This window comes from Moschus berezovskii, chromosome 11, assembly GCF_049115385.1.
Source record: "Moschus berezovskii isolate FMDL1 chromosome 11, NW_MosBer_1.0, whole genome shotgun sequence".
Classification (NCBI taxonomy): Eukaryota; Metazoa; Chordata; class Mammalia; order Artiodactyla; family Moschidae; genus Moschus; species Moschus berezovskii.
In genome coordinates, this window is record NC_142470.1 from 43,816,321 (window position 1) to 43,825,676 (window position 9,356).

The 9,356-nt window shown below is 43.2% G+C and overlaps 1 pseudogene; it reads left to right on the forward strand.

Moving 5' to 3' along the window:
* The first annotated feature begins 3,657 nt into the window (after positions 1–3,657).
* Positions 3,658–8,764, forward strand: LOC148776128 (uncharacterized; annotated as a pseudogene).
* Positions 8,765–9,356: the final 592 nt, after the last annotated feature.

The window sequence follows — 9,356 nt, forward strand, 5'->3', positions numbered from 1 at the left end:
ATAATATGGGAAATTGGAATTCCGTCACTCCCAGTGTAAATGGGAGACAGATTTCCCAGTGTGGGAGAAAGAGCATATGGGTATAAGACAGAAGGGTAACATCCCTAAGGTCCTGATTTTGAACAGGAACTGTTGGGATGAATTCAGAATGTGTTTCTTAGCTCTGTCCATGGAAAAGACCTAGAAATAATGACCAACCCTGTACCAGTAATGAGCATTCCTAGCCTCCAGATTGCGGCCTTGTGTTAAAACATACCCATAGGATATTAATTTATGGAGGTGACTGAGTGATGACTTAGAGAGGTAATGCCATTAGAAGAATTTATTACTCACATTTTCCAAGAGCAGGGCATGCCACACCATGCTGGGCCACGTGCGGAAACACCAGGTTTTGTCAGAAGGCACGAGGAGTGAGGAGAGAGCATGGTTCAGAGTCTTTGTAGTGTTTTCTGTGGGAAAGGCAAGGCAGAGAAGGATAAACAGCTTAGGACTGAATAGTTTGAACAATGTTGGTGGTCTCTGGGTTCTAAGATGGTCTCTAGCTCTCTGGCCCTGGCCCTGGGTTGATTTTGGGCAGGGGAAATACTGGTCTGGTGTGTGACAATTAGATAAAGGAGGTGGCTGGGGCTTTGGACTTAGGGTTGCTTGCTTTGCATGTGAAAGGTACACTTGCAGGGGAGTTGTCTGTTATTTTTGGAATTAGCTAGCCCTGGGAGAGGCAGTCTTCTCCCAGTCACTAAGGCTCCCCAAGATGTCAAAATATCATAAAATTGAAGCATGATTAATACATCTCAAAATACCATTTCCTACTGAAAGGAACCAGTAGTCCTGGGAGAAATCGTTGGCTCTGGGAAATATAAGATGGGCCTGGAAGGGCTTATCATCAGTTCAGTTCAGTCGCTCAGTCGTGTCCAACTCTCCACGACCCCATGAATCACAGCACGCCAGGCCTCCCTGTCCATCACCAACTCCCAGAGTTCACTCAAATTCATGTCCACAGAGTCGGTGATGCCATCCAGCCATCTCATTCTTTGTCGTCCCCTTCTCCTCCCGCCCCCAACCTTTCCCAGCATCAGAGTCTGTTCCAGTGAGTCAACTCGTCGCATGAGGTGGCCAAAGTATTGCAGTTTCAGCTTTAGCATCAGTCCTTCCAATGAACACCCGGGATTGATCTCCTTTAGAATGGACTGGTTGGATCTCCTTGCAGTCCAAGGGACTCTCAAGAGTCTTCTCCAACACCACAGTTCAAAAGCATCAATTCTTCGGCGCTCAGCTTTCTTCACAGTCCAGCTCTCACATCCATACATGACCACGGGAAAAACCATAGCCTTGACTAGATGGACCTTGGTTGGCAAAGTAATGTCTCTGCTTTTTAATAAGCTATCTAGGTTGGTCATAACTTTCCTTCCAAGGAGCAAGCGTCTTTTAATTTCATGGCTGCAATCAGCATCTGCAGTGATTTTGGAGCCCAAAAAAATAAAGTCTGACATTGTTTCCACTGTTTTTCCATCTATTTCCCATGAAGTGATGGGACCAGGTGCAATGATCTTTGTTTTCTGAATGTTGAGCTTCAAGCCAACCTTTTCACTCTCCTCTTTCACTTTCATCAAGAGGCTTTTGAGTTTCTCTTCACTTTCTGCCATAAGGGTAGTGTCATCTGCATATCTGAGGTTATTGATATTTCTCCCGCAATCTTGATTCCAGCTTGTGCTTCTTCCAGCCAAGCGTTCCTCATGATGTACTCTGCACAGAAGTTAAATAAGCAAGGTGACAAGATACAGCCTTGACATACTCCTTTTCCTATTTGGAACCAGTCTGTTGTTCCATGTACAGTTCTGACTGTTGCTTCCTGACCTGCATACAGGTTTCTCAAGAGGCAGGTCAGGTGGTCTGGGATTCCCATCTCTTTCAGAATGTTCCACAGTTTATTGTGATCCACACAGTCAAAGGCTTTGGCATAGTCAATGAAGCAGAAATAGATGGTTTTCTGGAACTCTCTTGCTTTCTCCATGATCCAGCGGATGTTGGCAATTTGATCTCTGGTGCCTCTGCCTTTTCTAAAACCTGCTTGAACATCTGGGAGTTCACGGTTCACATATTGCTGAAGCCTGGCTTGGAGAATTTTGAGCATGACTTTACTAGCGTGTGAGATGATTACAATTGTGTGGTAGTTTGAGCATTCTTTGGCATTGCCTTTCTTTGGGATTTAATGAAGACTGACCTTTTCCAGTCCTGTGGGCACTGCTGAGTTTTCCAAATTTGCTGGCATATTGAGTGCAGCACTTTCACAGCATCATCTTTCAGGATTTGAAATAGCTCAACTGGAATTCCATCACCTCCACTAGCTTTGTTCGTAGTGATGCTTTCTAAGGCCCACTTGACTTTACATTCCAAGATGTCTGGCTCTAGGTCAGTGATCACGTTATCGTGACTATCTTGTTCGTGAAGATCTTTTTTTGTACAGTTCTTCTGTGTATTCTGGCTTATCATACCAGGGAGTAAAGTGAAAGTGTTAGTTCCTTAGTCATATCCGACTCTTTGCAACCCCATGGACTGTAGCCCACCAGGCTCCGCTGTCCATGGAATTCTCCAGGGAGTAAGGAGGTTTTTTTTCAAAGATGGACTTGGGCCATCCCCAAAGGACCCAAGAGCCAACTTGAGAAGCTTCCCTCTGGCAAAAAAGATAAAAACTGCAATGGATTAAAATATATTATATTTAGTGACAGGTTAACAATGTTACTAAAATGTTTATTGTTCCTGATTAGAGGATGCTCAGAAGTCAACTTTGTGTTTTGAAAACCAGTAAATAAAGAGAAGGTATCAAGTATTTATCTCATTTTTCTGAACTGTACCACTGGGTAACCAGATAGTAAATGCAAGGTGTTTCAGTGCTGTGTAAGGAACAGGGGGATTAGACTATCACCATTTGATAAGCCCTTATACATTAAAGGATCTAGGCATTGAGTGTCAACACCCCTTGTCATAACAAAGAGACACTGCCAGACATGAAGAACCTCCTGCTACTACAGTATTTAGGAAGTTATCTTGCAAAAACATTGAACCTGAATCTGAATACACCTATAGGTCCAACAAACAATTTATAAGAAGTTCAAAGGTGAGGCAAGAGAAATATGATCTATTATGCCACCATAGGGCTGTAACCGGCAAAATCCAGACTGTGGGAAACTCTCCAGGCCAAAATCCCTGTTGTATTCAACACATTTATTTCGGTGAAAAAGTATTATACGGGGCAGAGGTGAGGGGGATGGGGCACTTGTGGACGGATCAATCAGTATCCGTGTAGACCCGAGATAGATCCTAAATCAAATAAGCCTCTGAAACGTTGTAGTTTGGGGATTCCCTCGTGGCTCATTGGTTAGGATTCACTCTGTGCTTCCACTGTAGGGGGCACAGGTTTGATGCCTTGATGGGGAACAAAGATCTTGCATGCCAAGTGGCCAAATAAATAAATGAATAAATAAAAGTTATAATTTTATGAAGTGACTGGAAAATTAAACTCTGATTAGAAGTCAGAGAAATATTTTTAAAAAAAATTTTAAGATATAATAATGGAAATGGGGGGATTTTTTAAAAGAGTTCTTACCTGTTAGAAATAGATACTGAAACATTTACGGCAGGGAATGTGTCCATCCGAGGATGAACACTGTGAGAAGTGAGGCTCTGGACCTGCTGGCGGCCTGCCATTTGGAAGTGCTGCTCTCCTGGGTGAGATGATAATCCTGCTCAGCGTCACACAGCAGTGAGGGAAAACCGGGCTTTGGCCGGTCAGTCTGCTTCCAGAGCTCCTAGTCTTCAGTTCAGCCTTTGTCTCCACTGGGAAGTAACCGGGAAACAGGTCTGCAGGAACCCCCAGGCCACTACTTGGGAAGAGTTTGGTTTCTGAAGATGGTGAATAAAGAAAAGGGGCAAGGTATTACTTGTCTCTCAATCCTTGGCTCTGGGACAGAACTGTGTTTGAGTGTCTCCTGCGGAGGTATGGGTCAGCAGTGGACTGCTGCAGGGGCAGGGCTCTGGGTGCAGTACACCTGGGTATGGCATAAGCCCTCATGGAGGAGGTCGCCATTAACCCCACCATGGAGCCATCAGAACTTACACAGGACTGGGAAATCAACTCTTGGAGGGCACAAATAAAACCTTGTCTGCACCAGGACCCAGGAGAAAGGAGCAGTGATCCCACAAGAGACTGACCCAGACTTGCTCGTGAGTGTCCAGGAGTCTCTGGTGGAGGCATGGGTTGGTGATGGCCTGCTGCAGGGCTGGGGGCACTGAATTCAGCAGTGCCTGCATGGGACCTTTTGAAGGTCCATTATATTCATTACCTCCACCATAGTTTGGCCTCAGGTAAATAACAGGGAGGGAACATCCCGCCCATCAACAGAAAATTGGATTAAAGATTTACTGAGAATGGCCCCGCCCTTCAGAACAAGACTCAGGATCCCCCTCAGTCAGTCTCTCCCATCAGGAAGGTTCCATAAGCCTCTTATTCTTCTCCACCAGAGGGCAGACAGACTGAAAACCACAATTACAGAAAACTAACCAACCAGATCACATGGACCACAGCCTTGTCTAACAGTGAAACTATGAGCCATGCCATGTAGGGCCACCCAAGATGGACAGGTCGTGGTGGAGAGCTCTGACAAAACACAGTCCACTGGAGAAGGGAATGGCAAACTACTTCAGTATTCTTGCCTTGAGAATCCCATGAACAAAATGAAAAGGCAAAAAGATAGGACACTGAAAATTGAACTCCCCAGGTTGATAGTTGCCCCAATATGCTACTGGAGATCAGTGGAGAAATAACTCCAGAAAGACTGAAGAGACAGAGCCAAAGCAAAAACAACACCCAGTTGTGGATGTGACTGGTGATGGAAGTAAAGTCCGATACCGTAAAGAGCAGTATTACACAGGAACCTGAAATGTTAGGTCCATGAATCAAGGCAAATTGGAAGTGGTCAAACAGGCAATGTCAAGATTAAACATTGACATTTTAGGAATCAGTGAACTAAGATGGACTGGAATGGGTGAATTTAACTCAGATGACCATTATATCTACTACTGTGGGCAGGAATCCCTTAGAAGAAATGGAGTAGCCGTCATGGTCAACAAAAGAGTCTGAAACGCAGTACTTGGATGCACTCTCAAAAACGACAGAACGATCTCTGTTCGTTTCCAAGGCAAACCATTCAATATCACAGTAATCCAAGTCTATGCCCTGACCAGTAATGCTGAAGATACTGAAATTGAACAGTTCTATGAAGACCTACAAGACGTTCTAGAACTAACACCCCGAAAAGATATTCTTTTCATTATAGGGGACTGGAATGCAAAAGTAGGGAGTCAAGAAATACATAGAATAACAGGCAAATTTGGCCTTGGAGTACAGAATGAAGCAAGGCAAAGGCTAATAGAGTTTTGCCAAGAGAACGCACTGGTCATAGCAAACATCCTCTTTCAACAACACAAGAGAAGACTCTACACATGGACATCACCAGATGGTCAATACAGAAATCAGACTGATTATATTCTTTGCAGCCAAAGATGGAAAAGCTCTATACAAACAGCAAAAACAAGACTGGGAGCTGACTGTGGCTCAGATCATGAACTCCTTATTGTCAAATTCAGACTTAAATTGAAGAAAGTAGGGAAAACCACAAGACCATTCAGGTATGACATAAATCAAACCCCTTATGATTATACAGTGGAAGTAACAAATAGATTCAAGGGATTAGATATGATACACAGAGTGCCCGAAGAACTATGGACAGAGGTTCATGACACTGTACAGGAGACAGGGATCAAGACCATCCCCAAGAAAAAAGAAATGCAAAAAGGCAAAATGTTTGTCTGAGGAGGCCTTACAAATAGCTGTAAAAACAAGAGAAGTGAAAGGCAAAGGAGAAAAGGAAAGATATACCCATTTGAATGCAGAGATCCAAAGAATAACAAGGAAAGATAAGAAAACCTTCCTCAGAGATCAATGCAAAGAAACAGAGGAAAACAATAGAATGGGAGACTAGAGATAGCTTTAAGAAAATTAGAGATACCAAGGGAACATTTCATGCAAAGATGGGCACGATAAAGGACAGAAAATGGTATGGACCTAACAGAAGCAGAAGATGTTAAGAAGAGGTGGCAAGAATACACAGAAGAACTATGCAAAAAAGATCTTCATGACCCAGATAACCACAATGTTGTGATCACTCACCTAGAGCCAGACATCCTGGAATGTGAAGTCAAGTAGGCCTTAGGAAGCACCACTACGAACAAAGCTAGTGGAGGTGATGGAATTCCAGTTGAGCTATTTCAGATCCTAAAAGATGATGCTGTGAAAGTGCTGCACTGAATATGCCAGCAAATTTGGAAAACTCAGCATGGCCACAGGACTGGAAAAGGTCAGTTTTCATTCCAATTCCAAAGAAATGCGATGCCAAAGAATGCTAAAATGACCACACAATTGTAATCATCTCACACGCTAGCAAAGTAATGCTCAAAATTCTCCAAGCCAGGCTTCAACAATCTGTGAACTGTGAACTTCAAGGCAGAGGAACCAGAGATCAAATTGCCAACATCTACTGGATCATCAAAAAAGCAAGAGAGTTCCAGAAAAACCTCTAATTCTGCTTTATTGACTATGCCCAAGCCTTTGACTGTGTGGATCAAAAAACTGTGGAAAATTCTGAAAGAGATGGGCATACCAGACCACCTGACCTGCCTCCTGAGAAATCTGTATGCAGGTCAAGAAGCAACAGTTAGAACTGGACATGGAACAACAGACTGGTTCCAAATAGGGAAAGGAGTACGTCAAGGCTGTATACTGTCACCCTGCTTATTTAACATATATGCAGAGTACATCATGAGAAATGCTGGACTGGATGAAGCACAAGCTGGAATCAAGATTGCCGGGAGAAATATCAATAACCTCGGATACGCATATGACACCACACTTATGGCAGAAAGAGAAGAAGAACTAAAGAGCCTCTTGATGAAAGTGAAAGAGGAGAGTGAAAAAGCTGGCTTAAAACTCAACATTCAGAAAACTAAGATCATGGCATCCGGTCCCATCACTTCATGGCAAATAGATGGGGAAACAGTGGAAACAGTGACACTGTTTTTGGGCTCCAAAATCATTGCAGATGGTGACTGCAGCCATGAAATTAAAAGACACTTGTCCCTTGAAAGAAAAGTTATGACCAACCTAGAGAGCATATTAAAAAGCAGAGACATTACTCTGCCAACAAAGGTCCGTCTAGTCAGAGCTATGATTTTTCCAGTAGTCATGTATGGATGTGAGAGTTGGACTATAAAGAAAGCTGAGCCCTGAAGAATTGATGCTTTTGAACTGTGGTGTTGGAGAAGACCCTTGAGAGTTCCTTGGACTGCATGGAGATCCTATCAGTCCATCCTAAAGGAGATCAGTCCATCCTAAAGGAGATCAGTCCTGGGTGTTCATTAGAAGGACTGATACTGAAGCTGAAACTCCAATACTTTGGCTACCTGATGCACAGAGCTGACTCATTTGAAAAGACCCTGATGCTGGGAAAGATTGAAGGCAAGAGAAGTGGACAACAGAGGGTGAGATGGTTGAATGGCATCACCGACTCAATGGACATAATTTTGAGTAAACTCTGGGAGTTGGTGATGGACAGGGAAGCCTGGCGTGCTGCAGTCCATGGGGTTGCAAAGAGCTGGACACAACTGAGCAACTGAACTGAACTGATATAATGTGATGTCTGGGGTTTGCTTCAAAATAATGCAGGAGTGGGGTTTCCCAGGTGGCGCTCATGGTAAAGAACTTGCCTGCCAATGCAACCCTCCCAATGCGGGTTCTATCCCTGGGTCAGGAAGATCCCCCAGAGGAAGGCATGGCAACCCACTCCGGTATTCTTGCCTGGAAAAGCCCATGGACAGAGGAGCCTGGTGGGCTACAGTCCAAGGGGTTGCACAGAGTTGGACAGGACTGAAGCAACAGCATGCACACACAATGCAGGAGGGGGGATACTGGTGAGTACAGATGAAATGGGATTGGTCAGTGGGTGATGAGTACATAAAGGTTCCTTATGCTATTCTGTTACTTCTGTGTGTATTTAAAATTTCCCATAATGAAAAGGTTTCAAAGGAAAGAATACAAGGTGACTACAACAACCAAAAATCAGCAATTACCCTCTCTATTTCCAGACCTACACCTCTGGCTAGCCTGTAGCCCATCCATGTGAAAAGATCCAAAGACTAGCCATGTACTTGGCGAGTCAAGATTTCAGTTTTCAAATTGTTCCTTAAAAGAACTTTCCAGGCACATTTGTAATAACATTCTATTAATTCTTATGAAAATGAGATAGAATGAATCAATCATTCAGACAACTAAAAAATGACCCTTTTATGTTAAATGCTAATCATTTTGATTAAATTTTTTTAAATGCCCTATATCAGTCCCTGTCTTAGGAAATTATTTACTAACAACTTAAAAAAAAATTTATGCCTCAAAGAGCCATTATTAGGAAACCTCAGGCATTTAGCTGGCTGTAATCTAGCCTAGGGGGCCATTTAATTATCTGCTGTTATTAGTGTTAATTCAAAAGCCCTGAGATTCTGATTCTTTTCGAGATGTTGCTCTTCCCATCTCCTCTTTCTTGCTGCAGTCAGCATGTCTGCTCCTCATGCCCCAACCTTGGAATTGTAGTCTGTCCCCTAAACCTTTTGTGCTCCTCATCGCACGCAGCCTAATAGAGTGCCCTGTTCGCAGTAAGCACCCAATAACCATTTACTGAATTGGATTAAGCCTGGGACAAATAGAAGGTTGCCAGAAGGAATCAAATAATTAAGCTTATTAAATCATTAACTTTAACTGTAGACACATCACTTAAGCTGCTGAGTGCAGTTTGGGAATTCATACCTGAGTTCCAAATGGTTGAGGTTGCCAGGAGTCTGGCTGCTGAATTATATGGGGGGTAAATCAAATATGACTATACAGTGGAAGCGAGAAATAGGTTTAAGGGACTAGATCTGATAGAGTGCCTGATGAACTATGGATGGAGGTTCGTGACATTGTACAGGAGACAGGAATCAAGACCATCCCCAAGAAAAAGAAATGCAAAAAAGCAAAATGGCTGTCTGAGGAGGCTTTACAAATAGCTGTGAAAAGAAGGGAAGCAAAAAGCAAAGGAGAAAAGGAAAGATATAAGCATCTGAATTCAGTGTTCCAAAGAATAGCAAGGAGAGATAAGAAAGCCTTCCTCAGCGATCAATGCAAAGAAATAGAGGAAAACAATAGAATGGGAAAGACTAGAGATAGTTTCAAGAAAATTAGAGATACCAAGGGAACATTTCATGCAAAGATG